We start from the raw sequence: 20,463 nt of genomic DNA, 5'->3' as shown, positions 1-20,463 counted from the left end.
TCTTTGTGCGCTACAGTCACACAATGTCCTTTATTTGTGATTGCAAAGAGCTGCTTCTGTAACTGGGAGCAATTCCAGCACAAATGCTGTAGATGCTTCAACAAAATCCAATGCACTCGTGGACCAATAGAAATAAAAACTTGACTTTTCACTTGAGAATGCTGGGCTTCGTGGGCAATTCATACCCAATTTAACTCAATCTTCTGCATCACAACCTGACAGACAATGGCCAGGATTCTCCATCGCGGGATCCCCCTGCTTCGCCGGCAGCACACTCACGCCCGCGGATTTCCCCAAACCCCATTGGCCGGCTGCCGGGACGGAGGGTCCCGCTGCCGTCGGGGGGGGGTGCGGGGTGCCAGAAAATGGGTCTGACAGCACAGAGAACCCTGCCCAATGTTTATTCACCTTTTCAGACCATCAGTAGGGGGTAGCCAATTATTGACATTACAGCAGCGTCATAAGGACCGGCTGATTATGACGCCGTCACCTTAGCAACAGGAGGGCAAGTTATTATGACATCATTAACTTAGCAACAAGCAGCATCCCATTGCGACACCATTGGCTTAATAACTGAGAATGGCTCCTTGTGATGCTCTCAAATATATAACGGGCCTTGTCGAAATTTGGCCCAGGTCCAGCCCCTTTATTTACCTCTTTCCTTTCACAGGTTGAGGTTGGCTTAAGTCTCACCCAGATATTTATGCCACGATGGTGCTCTGCAACGCCTTGGTCCAGTGACCAAGTTAGCCATCAGAGGAATGCGGAGATAAATCTCAAAAGTGATGCTTCCGCCTTGTGTAGGGCAGCAGCCGACATTCCTCTGTACGAACGTGCCACCATGTTTGGATACACTCACAACAAAATAATCACAGGTGGGTATCATTTCCATTGTCTTAGAGTGAGAGCGTCACTATGGCACAGCAGGAGGACGGCCATTTGGTCCAGCGGGTCCATGGTGGCTCTCTGTCGAGCAATCCAGTCTGTCCCTGTCCCTGCGGCCCTGCAGGTTTGTTTCCCTCAAGTACCAATCCAATTTCCTCTTGAAATAATTTAGCACTTTAAAAATGGTAGGTGGTTCCTGATTCTGAGATTCCCGACCCCTATCCCGAGGCTGTCCGATTTTGGGGAGTGACTTTAAAGGACGCGGACTGGTTCCTGTCAAAATCCTGGATCCGGCTCCCAACCTGTCTGAGCTAGGCATATACTCGTACTCCAAAATCGTCATGGAGTCGGCCAGGTTTTTAAAGCGTCGTGGTGCAGGAGCCCCCTGAGGAGTCGGGAATTCTAGTCAAAGGGAACTATTAAACCAAACATCACTTTATTAGAATGTGGGGACCTTTTTAAAAGTAAGTTCAAAGGTTGTCCCTCATCCCCACATGTCAAGCTCTGCCCTTCCCATGGCCCCAAATGCACCCATGCCAAACTCTGCCTTTCCACCCCACCTCCTATTGCCCCTCACGTCCCTTATGCCCAGCTCTGTCTTTCCATCCAATCCCAGTGGCCCATCATATTGATAGAAAATTTAAAAATCAGTAATAACCCTGATGAGATTCATGGGAATACACCGATCGATCTCCCTGAGAGATCCTGTACAATTCAAGCTTCTCTGTTAGTGGACGGAGCTGGGGCTTAATATCTCTCAGTTCAAAAGCCGGCCCTCACAGGGACCGCCTGTCCCCTTAGGCTTGACTGGGAACTTTGTGTCGCAGCCATTTCTTTGAACTAAAATGAAACTCCAGCGGCGGGATCTGACCCGGGGGGGTCTCCACGGTGGCCTGGCCTGTGATCGGGGCCTACATACCGGGCCCCTGTAGGGCTCCGCCATATTGCCCAGGGGCCAGCGCGGAGTCATGAACCCAAGCACATGCACGGAATCATGTCGGCCGTGCAGCGCCGGCTGGAGCAGTGGAGCCACTCCGCTGGAGCAGTGGAGCCGTGCAGCGCCGACCTAGCCCCCGAGGAAGGGGTGAATACCTGACAATCGAGGGCCATTGACGCCGGCGTGGTTCACGTCAGAACCTGGCTGCGGGATTGGAGAATCCCGGCCCCTGGATTTTATAAAACCATGAAGGATTTACATAAAGTGACTAAAGAGAAACTGTTTCCAATGGTCGAATGACTGATTACCAGAATACATTAGATTTAAGGTGATTGGCAAAAGAATCAGAGGTGTTCACAAGAAATCTATTTGATGTAACGGATGTTTGGGATTTGGAATGTTCTGTCTGATAGGCCGGTGGAAATATAGTGGCTTTCGGAAAGAGAATTAGATAAATTCTTGAAAGAACAAAATTGCAGAAAAATGGGGAAACGGTGGGAGAGAGGAGCTAACTGGGTTGTTCTCCGAAAGAGCTGGCAGAGACTCAATAGGCTGAATGGCCTCCTTCGCTGCTGTGATTCTTTTTGGAGGTGTTGTGTTCAGAATTGCAGGTAATATTCCAAATACCAACTGAGCAGTAATTTAGGCAGGGTTAGAATAACTCCCTTAAAACTGTGATTAAATATTCTCAAGGTAGAAACTAGTATTTGACTAGCTTTCTTGATAAAGGGTTGTGCTGACTGGGAGAGATGCACGAGGCTATAAAGCATTGATAGGCACACATACACACAATGGTTGTCTGGGCTGTGATAAATGTGGGAATTTCAGATAAATTGTATTGCATGTATTTGGTGCAGTCAGAGTTAAAAGCCTGGGTTAGTGTGTGTATGACTGCTGCTGTCACGTTTTAAAAAATCCTGGGCGGGATTCTCCATTCCGCCGCACTTGTTTTCTGGTGCATCCCCCAACCCCCGCCGGCAGCGGGATTCCCCGGCCCGCCAGCCCGCCAATGGGATTTCCCATTGTAATAATACAATAACAATCTTTATTGTCACAAGTAGGCTTACATTAACACTGCAATGAAGTTACTGTGAAAAATCCCTAGTCGCCACATTTCAGCGGCTGTTCGGGTACACAGAGAGAGCATTCAAAATGTCCAATTCACCTAACAAGCACGTCTTTGGGGACTTGTGGGAGGAAACCGGAGCAACCGGAGGAAATCATAGAATCATAGAATTTACAGTGCAGAAGGAGGCCATTCGGTCCATTGGGTCTGCACTGACCCTTGGAAAGAGCACCCTACTTAAGCCCACAGCTCCATCCCATCCCACAACCCAGTAACCCCACCCAACCTTTTTGGACTCTAAGGGCAATTTAGCACAGCCAATCAACCTAACCAGCTCACCTTTGGACTGCGGGAGGAAACCGGAGCACCCGGAGGAAACCCACACAGACACGGGGAGAACGTGCGGACTCCGCACAGACAGTGACCCAATCCGGGACTCGAACCTGGGACGCTGGAGCTGTGAAGCGACAGTGCTAACCACTGTGTTACCGTGCTACCCATCAAGCAGGGGCAATTACAGCTGCAGCCTGCCTGTCCTACCAAACTCTCCCAAGACAGAGTCCTGCTGCAGCTGCTCTCCTGAAAGTTAATCTCACCCCCTTCGACTGTGAGGAGCCTCTAGCTTCACAGCTGAAGTCCATTTAAAATGAGGAATTAGCCTTGTTCATTGTGAGAGTGCTTCACACTCCTGAACTTGCAAGTGCCTCCTCGAAAGAACAGGTGCCATGTCTCAGAGGATGATTAGAGGACTGGATTTCCTGCAACCTTTGAATCCTGAACAGTGTGTCTGAACTCTAGGAGCACCATAGTCAGCACCATAGAAGCAGCTTCCAACAAACAGTAAAGAGCAGGTCTTCACCACCAAGGACCCTCTTGGGACTAGAGGGTAAGTGTCTGGATGAGGGGTGGACAGCTGAGCACGACCTCCCTAGTGATGCTGGCAGAGGTCTGGGACCTCGGGGTTCCTGATCTGGTTGGGAGTGAGTGTGCAGAGCGAGGTATGCCAGCAGAACTGACTCGCTGAGTGAAGGTGAGAAAACCATGCTTAGGGTTGGGGGAGTCTCGGGGCATTTGACGGTCCCGTGATGGAAGACCTAACTGATTATTAGTCTCTCTTCTTCTCCAATTCCTGACGGATGCTCTATATGCCCGGGCATCCGACTACATCACCTTCAGACTGGACCAGGCCCACCAACATGCCGGGACTGCAGGATTCACCGCCATCTCCGGGCTGCCCCAGGCCCGGGAAGCACCGGGTCATCAAGGAGTGCCCTGGAGTTCAGAAGAATGAGGGGGGATCTCATAGAGACTTATAAAATTTTAATAGGACTGAGCAGGGTAGATGCAGGGAAGATGTTACCAATGATGGGCGTGTCCAGAATCAGGGGTCACAGTCTGAGGATTCAGGGTCAACCATTTCGGACCGAGATAAGGAGACATTTCTTCTCAGAAAGAGTGGTGAGCCTGTGGAATTCATTACCACAGGAAGTAGTTGATTCTAAAACTTTGAATATATTCAAGAAGTGGCTGGATACAGCACTTGGGGAGAATGGGATCAAAGGCTATGTGGAGAAAGCAGGATTAGGCTATTGAGTTGGATGATCAGCCATGATGGTGATGAATGGCGGAGCAGGCTCGAAGGGTCAAAAGGCCTCCTCCTGCCCCTGTCTTCTATGTATTGACAGCAAGAGGTTCTTCTCCCTGAATGTTCAGATCCTGTGCGAGCACCTCCGGAGGATCATGCATGTGTGTGCCCACTACCCTGGGAGCGGGCAGGGCAACTTTGCCTGGTATCTTGGAGGACCACCCCAGGATTATGGATTAGCTTGTGGGGTTAATGGGTACTTGCTAAGGCCATGGTTGATGATGCAGGAGTGGAGGTCTGAGACCGAGGCGGAGTCCCGATATAATATGGCCCACATTGCCACCCATGCTGCCATTGCGGGGTGCATCGGGCTGTTCAAAATGCAGTTCCAATGCCTGGACCACATTGGCGGGTCTCTACAGTACACCCCCCCCAGAGGGTCTCCCACTTTGTGGTGGTCTGTTGTGCCCTCCACAATCTGGAACAGCAGCGAGGCGACATGCTGGACATCAGATGGTGATCCTGCAAAAGAATGGACATGGGATCAGTGAGAGGGAAGGATGCTTAGTGGGATATCAACACCTCACTTAAGACATGTCATTTGGATGAAGAGACAGTGGACCCTCACCGCCCTGGTTCAGACCAACCTCATTGTCGGTGACTGCTCTCTCCTTAGGCAACTGCGCAATCTCCAGGGCCCATTCCTCAGATGGGGTAAGGACTCAGGGGCGAAATTCTCCTACCCGCCCCGCCACATTTCTGCCCCGACCGGCCGGCGGGAGTCTCCGTAACACCGGCCGGTCAATGGGGTTTCCCATTGTGGGGCAGCCCCACGCCGTCGGGAAACCCCCGGGCGCCGGCAAAACGGAGACTCCCGCCGGCGGAGAATGACGCCCAAGATCTCTGGGATTCTGCCCCCCTGTCTTCGCCTTTTCCGACTTTGGGTGACTGTCTGTGTAGAATTTGCCGTGTTTGTGTAGGTTTCCTCCGGGTGCTCCGGTTTCCTCCCACAGTCCAAAGATGTGCAGGTCAGGTGGATTGGCCATGCTAAGCTGGCCCGTTGTTGGATTACGGGGATAGTGTGCAGTTTGGTCCCAGATGGGGTGCTGTTTCAGGGGGCCGGTGCAGACTCAATGGGCTGAATGGCCCCCTTCTCCACTGTAGGGATTCTATGATTCTACCACCATCATAGCATCCATGTCTTGTGAGTTTCCAGGTGGACGAATGGCTGAGATTTGTATACAAGGCATGAGGGGCCCATGGGGGTGGATGGGGGCATGAGGTGGCATGGGTGATCATGGCAAGCTTTTGGAGGGTGAGTGGGCATGAGGAATGAGGGCTGCAGAGTCTTTGTGATGTTATCTTAACTGAGACTAAGCCTTGATCCGGGCCTTCTAAGCAGTCCACCCCCACACCTGGTAGCCCCTGTGGCTGCCTACATGCCTTTTCCTGGGTTGGATGGCCTCATTCCAGCACTTCCTCCCAAGGCAGGCGGGCCAAGCTGAGAATACTCCTGATTCCTGCTTCCCAAAGATGAAATTCCAGGTCACAATATCGAAGTGTCAGTGGGGTCCAAATGCCTAACCGACCTCATATAACCTACTCTGACATAAATCAATGCGAATGATATGACATAGCTCCATGTCAATGGCAGTCAGGGGCAGCACGGTAGCCTTGTGGATAGCACAATTGCTTCACAGCTCCAGGGTCCCACGTTCGATTCTGGCTTGGGTCACTGTCTGTGCGGAGTCTGCACATCCTCCCCGTGTGTGTGGGGGTTTCCTCCGGGTGCTCCGGTTTCCTCCCACAGTCCAAAGATGTGCAGGTTAGGTGGATTGGCCATGATAAATTGCCCTTAGTGTCCAAAATTGCCCTTAGTGTTGGGTGGGGTTACTGGGTTATGGGGATAGGGTGGCGGTGTTGACCTTGGGTAGGGTGCTCTTTCCAAGAGCCGGTGCAGACTCGATGGGCTGAATGGCCTCCTTCTGCTCTGTAAATTCTATGATAATCATCCTCATGTTGGCAGCTGTAGTACATTGAAGACTGGAAGATTTAGATTGACAATAGACAAGATTGTTAGTGCAGAGGAGTGGGGATTGCTTAGGTGGTGCGCTCTTCAATGAGCTACTGTTGGAGAGCCATGAATGCAGACATATGTTGGAACTGTCCCATATTATCGCCATCTTCATTGTAACCATTTTCGCCTTGTTGTTACAGACATGGTTGGGGGAGAAGTGAAACATTGCACCTTGCATAATCAATGTGTTTGTTTTGATCAAAATGAAGGTGTGTATGTTTCTTCGCTCCCAGGGTGTGCATGGTCGATTTTTAAAAAAAACAGCAGCAAGCTTTTGAGGGTTTAAATCAAGTGAACTTTCTACTCATACATTCACCCTGAAAGTCTAAATGCTACATCACTCACACGCACACGTGCGCACACACACAAGAAATATACAGTTCAAGAGAATAGTTCATGGTTCATGTTTTAGCTTACTGTAGGAAATGCATGTTCAATTTAAATAATAGCAGCAAGCTTTTGAGGGTTTAAATCAAGTGGGTTATGTATTCATACATTTATCCTGCAAGTCTAATTGCTACATCACTCATACGCGCACATTCCCACACTCATGCACACACACAAGAAAGATACAGTTCAAGCGAATAGTGCACTTTTACAAGTTATAAACAAAAGAATAGTTCATGTTTTATGGAAAAACAATCATTGTGGGGTGGTTAAAAGTGGTGTCTTACTCTGATAGGATAGGTTAGGTAGTTGTATTAGCCGTAGTCATATATCAGGGATTATGGTAAGATTTGCTCCCGAGATGGATGTTCGGTAGGTTGTGAGGTAGTCATATGTAGTTGTTCTTAGCGGGAGGTCATGTTTTTTTAACAAATGGACTTGGAATAGGAATCAAGTTGTGAGAGTTTTAAGGAACAGTCCCCAGGTTCAAATAGCTGTTACTGCCTCCTTCTGCAGTTCATATTCTGAAGAGGGTGTTATTTGTAGATTGACTAGTTTCTCTCTGGTTCTTGGGATAATAGATTTGGTATCTGCAGCCAGTTTCAGTCACATGATGGTAGGTTTCAGTGCTTTCCATTGTCTACATAATGGGCTGGAGCCAGTGTGATTGATACGCAATGAGGGAATGATCGACAGCCCATCAACATACCAGCTATGATTAGCTCACTGGACGACCATATTTGATATTCCATCCTTAATCCTCTGACATGTCTGGCAGCCATTGTTGGATCGCTGCCATTGAGCTGGTGAGGATGGTCCCTTTGCACCCGAGAAACCTATTTCCATGAATGAGACTGGAATTAATCCATTGTCTGTGCAGAAATTACAAAAGTCACCTGACCTTTGACGTCCATTTTTAAAAGGCAGCCAGTTCCAGAAATGATGTACTGGATGCAGCCCGTGTTTGAAGTTATGAGTAAGATAGTCCTTCACTGGGCATGACATTGTGATCAGCCTCTCTCTCCACTGCTGGCTTTGAGTGCTGTCTCTTTATCAGTACCGCTGGAATATCTTACAGAAGTTGTTCTTTACATTAAGAACATAAGAATTAGGAGGAGGAATAAGCCATTTTGTCCTTTGAACCTGAAGCAAAAGTTTAGCCATGATCTAGTCAAATGGTTTCATAGATTATCATAGAAGTTACAGTGCAGAAGGAGGCCATTCGGCCCATCGAGTCTGCACCGGCTCTTGGAAAGAGCACCCTACCCAAGGTCAACACCTCCACCCTATCCCCATAACCCAGTAACCCCACCCAACACTAAGGGCAATTTTTGACACTAAGGGCAATTTAGTATGGCCAATCCACCTAACCTGCACATTTTTGGACTGTGGGAGGAAACCGGAGCACCCGGAGGAAACCCACGCACACACGGGGAGGATGTGCAGACTCCGCACAGACAGTGACCCAAGCCGGAATCGAACCTAGGACCCTGGAGCTGTGAAACAATTGTGCTATCCACAATGCTACCATGCTGCCCTTGGTAGGTAGCAGCTGAATGGTGGGACTGGCTCGAGGGGCCAACTGGCCCACTCCCACTCTTACTTATTCAATGAAAAAGCTGATCTTCGCTCGTCCCTTCGTGCATGGTCCCTATTTTCCGCCAGAATTTTGTAAAGTCCTATTAAAGTAAATGGCCCGTTTCTGAACACATTTCAATGTAAAAATATAACGCCTGCTTTTGCCATTGAAAATCGGCAGAGTGTAAACTGATTTGCCATTTTATTATCATTTGTTTTGGGCTGGTGAGGTAATTGTCACCCCCTCCAGTGTAAGTACTTGACTGAAGTAATCTCCCTAAAAACTATCAAGGATTCATTATGATGGAAATGTTTCCAAATGACCTATTCAAGCTGATTATGAAACATTTACAATTACAAAGCAAGGGAACAAAATGCCGGTAATGTATCATATTCTGTGGACTCGGGTTAGCAAGCAATAGCGTTTCCATTTGTAGCAAAAGTGTTGTGATGCACTTGCTCCGTTGCAAACTGCCTTAACGTTCAGCTTCTAAACCACCACTGATTTGCATCACCCATTTATTTCAAGAGGATTGAAGTAAGCGATGAAAGAAGATGCACTGTGATGGTACAAACCTTTGGTAAGATCACACCTGGAATACTGTGCAAACCTTTGGTCTCCATAGCTACGAATGGATAAACCTGCCGCGGTGAAGGTTCACGAAACTGATTCCTGAATGAGGGAATTATCCCGCAAAAAAAGATTGAGTGGACTAGGCCTCTACTCCCTGGAATTTAGAAAAATGTGAACATGCAAATATACGCAAAAGGCGCAGACGTGAGCCATTTGGCTCCTCACCCCATTTCATAAGATCATGGCAGATCTGATACCAACCTCAAATCTGCACGCTCCCTCCCCCCAGCACCATTACCGATCACCTCCCCCTACTCCCCGTCCCCTGCTTACCAAGAATCTAGCCACTTCTGTCTAAAAAATATTCAAAGACTCTGCTTCCTCCACCTTTTCAGGAAAAGAGTTCCAAAGGCTCCTGATTCTATGAGAGAAAGCATTTTGCCTCATCCCAGTTTTAAATAGGCGACTCCTTATTTTTAAACAGTGACCCCCTGGTTCTAGATTCTTCCAAAGCTGGAAACATCGGGCGGGATTCTCCGACCCCCCCCCTCGGGCCAGGTCGTGAATCCCGCCCCGCCGCCAGCTGCCGAATTCTCCGGCACCGCTTTTCAGACGGGGGCCTGGTTCACGCCACGCACGTCGGGGGCCGTTGGCAGCGCCCCCCCCCCCCCTCCACCCCCAGCAATTCTCCGGGCCCCGATGGGCCGAGCGGTCGTCCGTGTTTGGCCAGTCCCGCCGGCGTGGGTTACGCATGGTCCCACACGGCGGGACCTGGCAGGTAAGTCAGCGGGGGCGGTCCTCGGGAGGGGTGCAGGGTGTCCGACCCCGGGGTGGGCCCCCACGATGGCCTGGCCCGCGATCGGAGTCCACTGATCTGCGGGCAGGCCTGTTCCGTGGGGCCACTTCTTCCTTCTGCGTCGGCCCCTGTAGGGCTCCGCCATGGACGGCGCAAAGAGAATGGCCAGCCCTTCGGCGCATGCGCGAACTTGCGCAGTCCCCTCGGCGCCGGCTGGAGCGGCGCAAACCCCTCCGCCATCCACCTAGCCCCCGAAAGTGCGGAGAGTTCCACACTTTCGGGGTCTGTTGATGCCGGAGCGGTTGCCGCTAGTTCTCCCGCCGGCGTGGGGACTTAGTCCCCCAGAAGGGAGAAGCCCACTGATACTCTGCACACTCACCCTGTCACTACTCTTCAGCATCTTACATGTTTCAATCAAGTCACCCATAATTCTTCGAAACACCAGCGGATACATTCCTAGTCTCTCCAACTTTTCCTCATAAGACGACCCGTCCGTTCCTGGTATTATTCTCGTCAACCTTCTCTGAACTGCTTCCAACACATTTACACCCTTCCTTAAATAAGGAGACCGATACTGCACACAGTACTCCAAATGTGGTCGCCCTAGTGCCGCTGTAAAACTGGAGCATAACCTCCCTACTTCTGTAATCAATTCCCCTTGCAATAAATGATAATATTCTATTCACTTTCCTAATTGCTTGCTGTACCTGCCTACTCGCCTATTGTGATTCACGCACTTTTTATTTATTTAGTGAATGCAACGTCCCTAAGCCAAGCAGCTTCTTCCTGTGCTGCTGTGTTGGTTACGGATGGGCCTCCGCTGAGTCTCTGGGCTGGACATTCTTCTGTAATGTGGTGACAGTTTTCTCTCTCCCGCAGGCACCTAGGGGGCTGGCACTAATGCCACATCTGTGGAGGGTGGCCAAGCAGGGGCCGTGCCCAGTTCTGAACTTGTTCAGGTTAAACCATTCTTTCCTCGGAAGCTCGGAATCAGGCAGCTGTTGGATTGGGTTTGAGACCAGGTATTTGTTTGTCATGTTCAATGATTCCTACTCGTTCATCCAGGAGCAACTCCTGTTGGAAGGATTTTTCCAGACTGGTTTTCTTGATGGGAGTCGTACCTTGGCTGGGCCGAATAGATCAGCATGGAGTGGCAAGAGGGGGGGGTTGCAAACATTTTCTATCATTTTGTGGGTTGTTGAAAGCTGGTGGATATGTGAAGGAGTGATATTGCCAGGGCAGTCAGTCAAGGGAGTGGTGCTCATATGTTCATAAGATACGGGAGCAGAATTAGGCCATTCGGCCCATCGAGTCTGCTCCGCCATTCGATCATGGGTGATCTCATCCTGGCCTCAACTCAACCCTCCTGCCAGTTCGCCATAACCCATTACCAATTAAAAATCTGTCTAACTCCCCTTAAATTTATCCACTGTCCCAGCATCCACGGCACTTTGGGGTCGCGAATTCCACAGATTCACCCTTTGGGAGAAGTAGTTTCTTCTCAACTACGTTTTAAATTTACTATCTCTTATCCTGAGACTGTGACCTCACCATTTAGATTTCCCCACAAGAGGAAGCATCTGCTCCACGTCTACTTTATCCACACCTTTTAGCATCTTGTATACCTCAATTTGACCTCCTCTCATTCTTCTGAACTCGAGAGAGTACAGGCCTACACTATTCAATCCCTCTTCATAAAATAAACCCCTCGTCTCTGGAATAAACTTAGTGAACCTCCTCTGAACTGCCTCCAATGCCATTACATCTTTCCTCAAATAACGGTGCACAAGAGTACAGGTGCGGTCTCACCAACGCCTTGTACAGTTGCAGCAACACTTCCTTACCTTTACATTCTATTCCTTTCGCTATAAATGCCAGCATTCCATTCTCTTTCTTTATTATCTTCTATACCTGCATGCTAGTTTCCTGAAAACTCATGAACAAGGACCCCCAGATCCCTCTGTACCGGAGCGCCACAAAGTCTCTCCCCATTTCGATAATAAGTTGCCTTCCCATCTTTCCGACCAAAATGCATGACCTCACACTTATTCACGTTAAACTCCATCTGCCACATTTTGGCCGATCTCCTCACCGATCTATATCCATTTTGCAAGGTTCTTATTTCTTCATTGCAACTTACTGGCCCACCTATTTTTGTGTCGTCTGCAAATTTGGCTATAGAACCTTCTATCCCTGTATCCAAGTCATTGATATAGATTGTAAATAGCTGGGGGCCAAAGATTGAACCCTGTGACACCCCACCAGTTACATCTTTCCATCCAGAAAAAGACCCATTTATCCCAATTCTCGGTCTCCTGTCCATCAGCCAGTCTTCTATCCAGATAGACATGGTAGCACTGGGACACCCAGCTCCCTCTGAATCTCAGAGTTCTGCAATCCCTCACCATTTAGATCATCTGTTTTTCTTTTATTCTGTCGGCCAAAATGGACAATTCCCATTTTTCTCACAGGATACACCATTTGCCAGATCTTTGTCCACTCATTTTAACCATCTCTCTCATTTTGTAGCCTCCTTATGTCCTGTTCACAGCTTACTTTCCTGTGTACACTCATGTCATCAGCAATGTTGACAACCATCCCTTCAAGCCCTTCATCCAAGTCATTTACATCAATTGTAACCAGTTGAGGTCCTAGAACCGTTGCCTGTGGCACATCACTCGTACATCTTGCCAACCCGATAAAGACCCATTTTGCCGGGAGATTTTCTGCTCCCTCCACTTGCCAATGGGATTTCCCATTGAAGCCACCCCACACCGCCAGGAAACCCGATGGCCGTGGTGTGCCATGGCGGGAACAGAGAATTCCAACGGCCGGAGAATTCCAACCATGATTTCCCTTTCACAAAACCATGTTGACTCTGCCCGATTACCTTGAATTTATCCAAGTGCCTTGCTATTATAACTCTTTTAATAATAACTTCTTACATTTTCCCTATGATATAAATTAAGCTACTGGCCTGCAGTTTTTTTCTTTCTGCCTGCCTCCATTTTTGAATAAAGGAGTTACATTTGCCATCTTCCAATCTAATGGGACCTTCCCTGAATGTAGGGAGTTTTGGAAAATGAAAACCAGTTATCTCACTAGCCACGTATTTTAAGAGTCTGGGATGAAGTCCATCAGGACCCGGGGATTTGTCAGCCCTCAACTCCCACAATTCACTCAGTACCACTTCCCTGGTGATTGTAATTTTCCTGAGTTCCTCCCTCCCACTCTTATACTCCTTCAAAGGGGCGGAGCCATGGGCAGAGCCTGTACATGCTCCAACATCTCCCCCTGCGGGTGAAGCCATACAATAGCCCACAGATAAAACCCACCGGGTTAATAACATCGGACATTACTGGTGAATTAACTGTATTTACAAACATAGAACATAACTGGTGAATTAACTATATTTACATTCACCACAGCATTACACCCATCTTGTTGCATAATTCATGGTCTAGTACAGTCGGGCTTTGACAAAGAGTCATTGAACTCGAAACGTTAGCTCTTTTCTCTCCCTACAGAGGCTGCCAGACCTGCTGAGATTTTCCAGCATTTTTCTCTTTCGTTTCAGATTCCGGCATCCGCAGTAATTTGCTTTTATCTAGTATAGTCTGTTCTCTGGTAAATACCCCTGAGTTGGCTGACTTCCTGTATCACAGTGTCATTGTCAGTAGCCCCCACTCTCATCCACGCAAGCTGAAAAAAAACCTCAAGCCAGCTGGACAAATGAAAGGGCCGAGTCTCCGACACTCCTGCCCCTCTGGGTCCCATTACCGGCCTCACTTGCACTCACAGCCTCCTGTCCCTGACCACTGACCAAATCAGAAGGCCCTATCCGCAGGGGTGGGACCAACTCCTGGAATAATGTGTCAGGGTAATGTTCCTCCTTCCAGCTGTACCTGGGAGTAACTCTGAGCTGAAGTTTCTGCAGCCATAGATACTTACTGCGGAGGTGTTTGTCCTGGATCACACCGGTATCCAGAAGCTCCAACATCCTCCAATCACAGCACATCACCTGTCCCGCCTCTCCAATATGCGCAAATGAACTAATGTATAAGTAATAGAACCTACACCTCCCAATTGGATTTGGTGCTGCCAATAGACTTTACACTACTGGCAAAGCAATAGAGTGTTTACAATACTGATAAACTAACAGTTTCTAATAATGCCAGTTACTGATTTTGGTCAGTGGACCCATAATCAGAATGTGCCTTTAAGCAGAAGACCAGGTTGAAGCGGCCTGTGGTCCCAGGTTTGTTTCTGGAGAGGAGAGGTCAGACTTCTTGGTACCGAGTGGATCTTAGGAACCAGGGGCGAGATTCTCCGACCCCCCACCGGGTCGGAGAATCGCCGGGGGCTGGCGTGAATCCCACCCCCGCCGGTTGCTGAAGTCTCCGGCACCAGCGATTCGGCGGGGGCGGGAATCGCGCCGCGCCGGTTGGCGGGCCCCCCCCCGCCCGATTCTCTGGCCCGGATGGGCCGAAGTCCCGCCGCTAAAATGCCTGTCCCACCGGCGTAAATTAAACCACCTACCTTACCGGCGGGACAAGGCAGCGCGGACGGGCTTCGGGGTCCTGGGGGGGAGCGGGGCGATCTGGCCCTGGGGGTGCCCCCACGGTGGCCTGGCCCGCGATCGGGGCCCATCGATCCGCGGGCGGGCCTGTGCCGTGGGGGCACTCTTTCCCTTCCGCCTCCGCCACGGTCTCCACCATGGCGGAGGCAGAAGAGACTCTCTCCACTGCGCATGCGTGGGAAGCTGTCAACGGCTGCTGACGCTCCCGCGCATGCGCCACCCGGAGATGTCATTTCCTCGCCAGCTGGCGGGGCACCAAAGGCCTTTTCCGCCAGCTGGCGGGGCGTAAATTCGTCCGCCGCCGACCTAGCCCCTCAATGTTGGGGCTCGGCCCCCAAAGATGCGGAGCATTCCGCACCTTTGGGGCGGCGCGATGCCCGTCTGATTTGCGCCGTTCTGGGCGCCAGTCGGCGGACATCGCGCCGTATCCGGAGAATTTCGCCCCAGGTTTGGAGGGAGACGGATCAAGTGGTTAACTGGCGGCTAACCCCCTGGTGGGTTGGCCAGGGACCTCTCTCTCTCTCTGAAAAAACTGCTCTATTCTGAAAGCAGTGAGTGCCCGGTGTCATGATATTCAAACACACACATCATGATGGACACACTAACAGGCAAATCAGAGTACACAACACCACAACCAATCACAGACAAGAACACCAACCACATAAAAAGCACGAGCACGACACCTGGTGGTCAGTAGGTCTGGGGAGAAGGGAACAAGAAAGAGCTGTTAAAACATCACAAGCAGGGAACCCCCCACGTGCAGAGTGCAAAGACCAAACTGTAAATAGTAAGTTTAAATAAAGTAGCGTTGTACCATATGCAACCGTGTTGGCTCATCTGTGTGTCAGAACACCCAACACCACATGGTACAGGAGTGGATCGATACCTGCCTACCAACCTGCCATTCTGGACATGGACCACACCGGCAAACCGCAGCCGATGCAAGTCGCGGGGAACCTAGGTACCAACTGGAAGCTCTACAGGCAGCGATTTGACCTGTACATCCGTGCCACCGAAAAACAGAATGTCTCGGATGACACGAAGATTGCAATGCTCCTCTTCTACGCAGGTCCGCACGCCACCGACGTCTTCAACTCACTGGTGTTCGAAGAAGGCGAAAACCAAGCCAAATATGACACGGTCATCCTCAAACTGGACCAGCACTTTCAAGTTGAAATAAATGAAAGTTTTGAAAGATACCTCTTTCAGCAACGCCTGCAAGGTAAGGAGGAGCTTTTTCAACCCTTTTTGACGCACCTCCGGATTCTAGCGCAGTCCTGCGGTTACGGCACCACCACAGAGTCCATGATCAGGGACCAGATTGTTTTTGGCGTTGCCTCTAGTGGCCTACGTCAGCAGCTTCTTAAAATGAAAAGCCTCACCTTAGCGTCTGCTGTGGAAGCCTGTGTCCTCCACGAAAATGCTACCTGCCGTTTTGCCCGATTTCAGGCGTCCGAGTTGGCACGGAGGGGGTCCCCAGCCGTCGAATCGGCAAGCCAGGCCGCCCACGACGTCGAACGCATCCAGGCCGTCGATTACTTCCCGACCCACGGCCCGGACGACAGCGGCCGCTTCCCGCGCTTTTCGCGGTCTCCCGCGCAGGTGCGCGCCAAAAATAACGGCCACAACGAGGGACGCACTGCGCAGGCGCGCCCACCGCAAGATCGCACTGCGCATGCGCAGTGGCGCAATGAACGCCGTGACGTCATGACGTGCGGCAATTGTGGAGCTCTACATTTAAAAGGGCAATGTCCTGCAAAAAACCGACAGTGCCACAGATGTGGCACGATGGGCCACTACGCAGCCCACTGTCGTTCGGCTCAACCCATGGATCCGGCGCATCCTCGACAACCTCGCAGACGAGTCAGGACCGTCCAGCCCACGCATCAAGACTTCCAGTTAAGTGATGCAGATGACCAGGATGCCTTCCGAGTTTCCGTCATTGATGTCAACAAGGTCAATGCCATCAATCCAGCCGATGAGTGGTGTGCCACCCTGACGGTCAACCCGAACTCGTCGCAAGCCCATTAGACTGGACTTATAATACCGTTCATATGTTTAACAAGTTGCACAATTTTACATGATAACCTGTTGTTGTTTATCGTTCCAGATGTCGTCTGACTGGACAACTGTTCAAGTTTTTTTTTTCTTCTTCTCTCGTTCGCATTTATGTTATGTTATGGTACAACTTGGTTCATGTGACGCACCCGACATCGCCCCATGTACATAGTTCCGTCATATGCACATGCTGCACACGACACACACACACTCTTAGATGCACTCACGACACGATCATATTTATTACCACGTAGGCACATATCTTTGTAAAAAGGGGGGATGTCATGATATTCAAACACACACATCATGATGGACACACTAACAGGCAAATCAGAGTACACAACACCACAACCAATCACAGACAAGAACACCAACCACATAAAAAGCACGAGCACGACACCTGGTGGTCAGTAGGTCTGGGGAGAAGGGAACAAGAAAGAGCTGTTAAAACATCACAAGCAGGGAACCCCCCACGTGCAGAGTGCAAAGACCAAACTGTAAATAGTAAGTTTAAATAAAGTAGCGTTGTACCATATGCAACCGTGTTGGCTCATCTGTGTGTCAGAACACCCAACACCACACCCGGCACACCCTTTTTGTGAACTTGGAAAGATACCGGGCGCGATTCTCCCAAAGGGAGACTAAGTCCCGACGCCGGAGTGAAAACTGGAGTATTTCACTCCGGCGTTGGAGCCTGCTCCCAGCCCCCTATTCTCCCACCACCGGGGGACTAGGAGTGGGGTCGCGTATTTTACACGCGCTGGACCTTGGCGCCGCGTAAAATGGCGCGGCCGGCGTCGTGTGAATGTACTCACCTGCGCATGTGCGGTTGCCGTCCTCCCCGAGGCCGCCCCGTAAGAAGATGGCGGATGGATCTTGCGGGGCGGCGGAGGAAAGGAGGTCCTCCTTTAGAGAGGTCGGCCCGCCGATCAGTGGGCCCCGATCGCGGGCCAGACCCCATCGGAGGCCCCACCCCGGTGAAGGAACCCCCTCCCCCCCACAGGCCGCCCCACCCTCCACAGTGTTCCCGCACAGTTCCCGCCGGCAGCGACCAGGTGTGGACGGCGCCGGCTGGAACCTGTCGTTTCGGAGCGGCCGCTCGGCCCATCCGGGCCGGAGAATAGCGGGGGTACCGGGGAATCGCCGTTGTCAGTGTCTAGGGCGATTCTCCGGCTGGCGAGGCGCAGAACTCGACGGGGCCGTTCTCGCCGGTTGGGAGAATGGCGGGACGGCGCCGGATCGGCGTCGCACGATATAATGGCGCGGCCGCCGATTCTGCCAACCGGCGCGGCCTCGGAGAATCGCACCCACTGAGTCTGCAGAGGTGGTAGACAACCTTGATAGAGAAAACCATCTCAAGCCTAGTCGTCATCCCCGCACATGCGCGGGGGGGGGGGTGTCTCTTACGCGTCGGTATTCTCGGAGGCTGTGGCCGAGGCAGAGGGAAATGAGTGCCCCCATGGCACAGGCCCGCCCGCGGATCGGTGGCCCCCGATTGCGGGCCAGGCCACCGTGGGGGCACCCCCCGGGGCCAGATTGCCCCGCGCCCCCCCCCCCCCCCAGGACCCCAGAGCCCGCCCGCGCCGCCAGTCCCGCCGGGAAGGTAGGTGGTTTGATTCACGCCAGCGAGACTGGCATTCCAGCTGCGGGACTTCGGCCCATTGCAGGCCGGAGAATCACCGGGGGGGGGGGGGGGGGCACCGACTGGCACGGCGCGATTCCCACTCCCGACAAATTTTTGGTGCCGGAAAATTCGGCAGCCGGCGGGGGCAGGATTCATGCTGCCCCCTGCCGATTCTCCATGATCACTGTGAATCAGGGGCATTGTGGCCAAAATGGAAAACTGAACACTTTGCCACATTATAGGTAAGTTACCACTCTTTGGATTACTGCACAATAGAGGATAGCTTCCTCTGGTGAAGTGCGTTCAAGAGCCCTGGATTATTTTTCTTAGCTTCCAATAGTCGCCATTCACATAGTCACTTTTTGAATTTTTAACACTTGTTATCTGATAGGCCAGTGGAAATAGAGTCAGCAGTAACTGTCAAATTAGATAAATGCTTGAAAAAGGAAAGATTGCAGAGATATGGAGAAAGAGTGGGGAGTGGAGTTAACTGGTTGCGTCTTTGAAAGGGCTGGCACAGACTTGGTGGGCTGAGTGGCCCTTTTCTGTGCTGTAATATGCTATGATTCTCCGAACAGAGTCTTTTTGGAGATATTGTTCTCAGAATTTCAGGCAATATTCTAAATACGGACTTACAAGTGATGTACGCAAGGTTCGAATAACCTCTTTCAAATATTCTCAAGATGTCAACTGATATTTGATTAGTTTGGTTGATAACAGCTTGCGTTGTTGACTGGGAGAGATACACAAGGCTATAAGAGACAGACAGGCATAGACGTAGAATAACAACCATTTTCTACATGGGCAGGCAAAGAAATATGCCTATAGATTATCAAAGAAGGCCCAACAATTAAATCACATAAGCGGAATAACATTGAAACTGAAATGCATTAAAATTGTGTAACGCAGGAAACACCAATTTTGAATTAAACTATATGAAGGCAACACAATTGTCTGCATGATTCGTATAAGCCCCCAACAGAATGTGAAAGAATGTGGTTTTTCACACAGGAAACAGAACCAGTCACTGTTGACTCCCAACACCCTCAATGAGTTTCTCGAAAAGAAACTGGCAGTTCGTATCGCAGGCAAGTGACACACAAATTGCTTCTTTAAACATAATTAAGCTTAAAAATAACAGTCACCGCATTACCTTGTCTTTCAAATCATACTGAGCTCGATGGAATAATGGCCAGGCAAACCCAAAGGAAAAGGAGAAATTGGGCTGTTGCAATGCAGGCCTTTGTTGAAACGTAATCCCAGGTTATTTGTAGGTCAGATATGGGAGGAAAACTGACTTGGGTCAAATAAATGAAAATTGACTACAAACTAAGTACAAATGGACATATAAGGGGATTTTCACAGTAACTCCATTGCAGTATTAATGTAAGCCTACTTGTGACACCAATAAAGATTATTGTTATTAACATTCCAAGAATCTATGCAGATTAAAATATATCAACCTATTACATTTTAAACATTGGAAGCCCAGTGCTTGTGTTAAAATATCTGACGAGCATATTGTTCAACAAAGATGCATTCCAAATTCCTTAAAACAATTAACTTCAATCACCGACAACAACAACTATTTGCAATTATATGGTGACCTGTGACTAAAATGTCCCAGGAGTGTAATCTTACCAGATTCGATACCAAAGCTTATAAAGTGATACAAGAACAGATGATCGATCAAAAGCTTGGTCAAAGATGTGGATTTTAGGGAGGAAATTCCAGAGCTTAGGCCCTTTATTTTACAACCGGAAATTGGGCTGTAATATCTGTAAGCATATTGAAGAGCTGTGTGCAGTGAAACTGCATCGCCTCCTCACCTAGAGAATGTCTATGAGGCTGGAGACGTAGCCAAGAGTCACAGGTACAAGAGGTAATCAAATTTGCTGGAGATTCAGAGGTCACTTTAAACCTCTGGAAGCTTTTGGTTGGTAATTTTTTTTTAAATTAGCGATTGTTCAGAGTTGGAAGATATTTATATTCTCAGAAAACCCTCTGTTGACCTCAGCAACATGAAATTGGCGAGTACGCGTGGACTGCCTCCAGATTGCTAATAGATTTCATTGCAAAGAAGTGCAATGGAGCCACCTCCCAGATGGCTTTACCATTGCAGGCTTCTAGGATATGGGGTTTCTCTCCATACTTTTAACTTGTTGACAGTGGCAAGACTGCTTTCATGACACCTTGGCAGTGAGTACCAAATTAGGTGGGAGGATGAATTGTGACAAGGATGCAGCAAGATCTGGACAGGTTGAGCGAGTGGGCAAACCAATGGCAGATGGAGTATAATTTGGATAAGTGTGAGGTT

The 20,463-nt window shown here is 49.9% G+C and overlaps 1 protein-coding gene across 3 annotated transcripts in view; it reads left to right on the top strand.

Annotated features, from left to right (window-relative positions):
* Positions 1-617: 617 nt before the first annotated feature.
* prkcq (protein kinase C, theta) overlaps positions 618-20,463 on the top strand; it is a 292,080-nt gene continuing 272,234 nt past the window's right edge. Inside the window, exons 1-2 of one of the 3 annotated variants that reach the window (XM_072471028.1) lie at positions 618-875; positions 19,158-19,234. The gene's annotated coding sequence lies outside the window, so the exon portion shown is untranslated. Of the gene's footprint in view, positions 876-10,824; positions 10,908-19,157; positions 19,235-20,463 lie in introns of those variants that run through there. The other 2 variants (XM_072471029.1, XM_072471030.1) reach the window with 2 other exon arrangements.

The sequence above is a fragment of the Scyliorhinus torazame genome, chromosome 13 (assembly GCF_047496885.1).
Source record: "Scyliorhinus torazame isolate Kashiwa2021f chromosome 13, sScyTor2.1, whole genome shotgun sequence".
Lineage (NCBI taxonomy): Eukaryota > Metazoa > Chordata > Chondrichthyes > Carcharhiniformes > Scyliorhinidae > Scyliorhinus > Scyliorhinus torazame.
The sequence above is the reverse complement of the archived record's forward strand: the minus strand, read 5'-3'. Positions and strand labels throughout refer to the sequence as shown.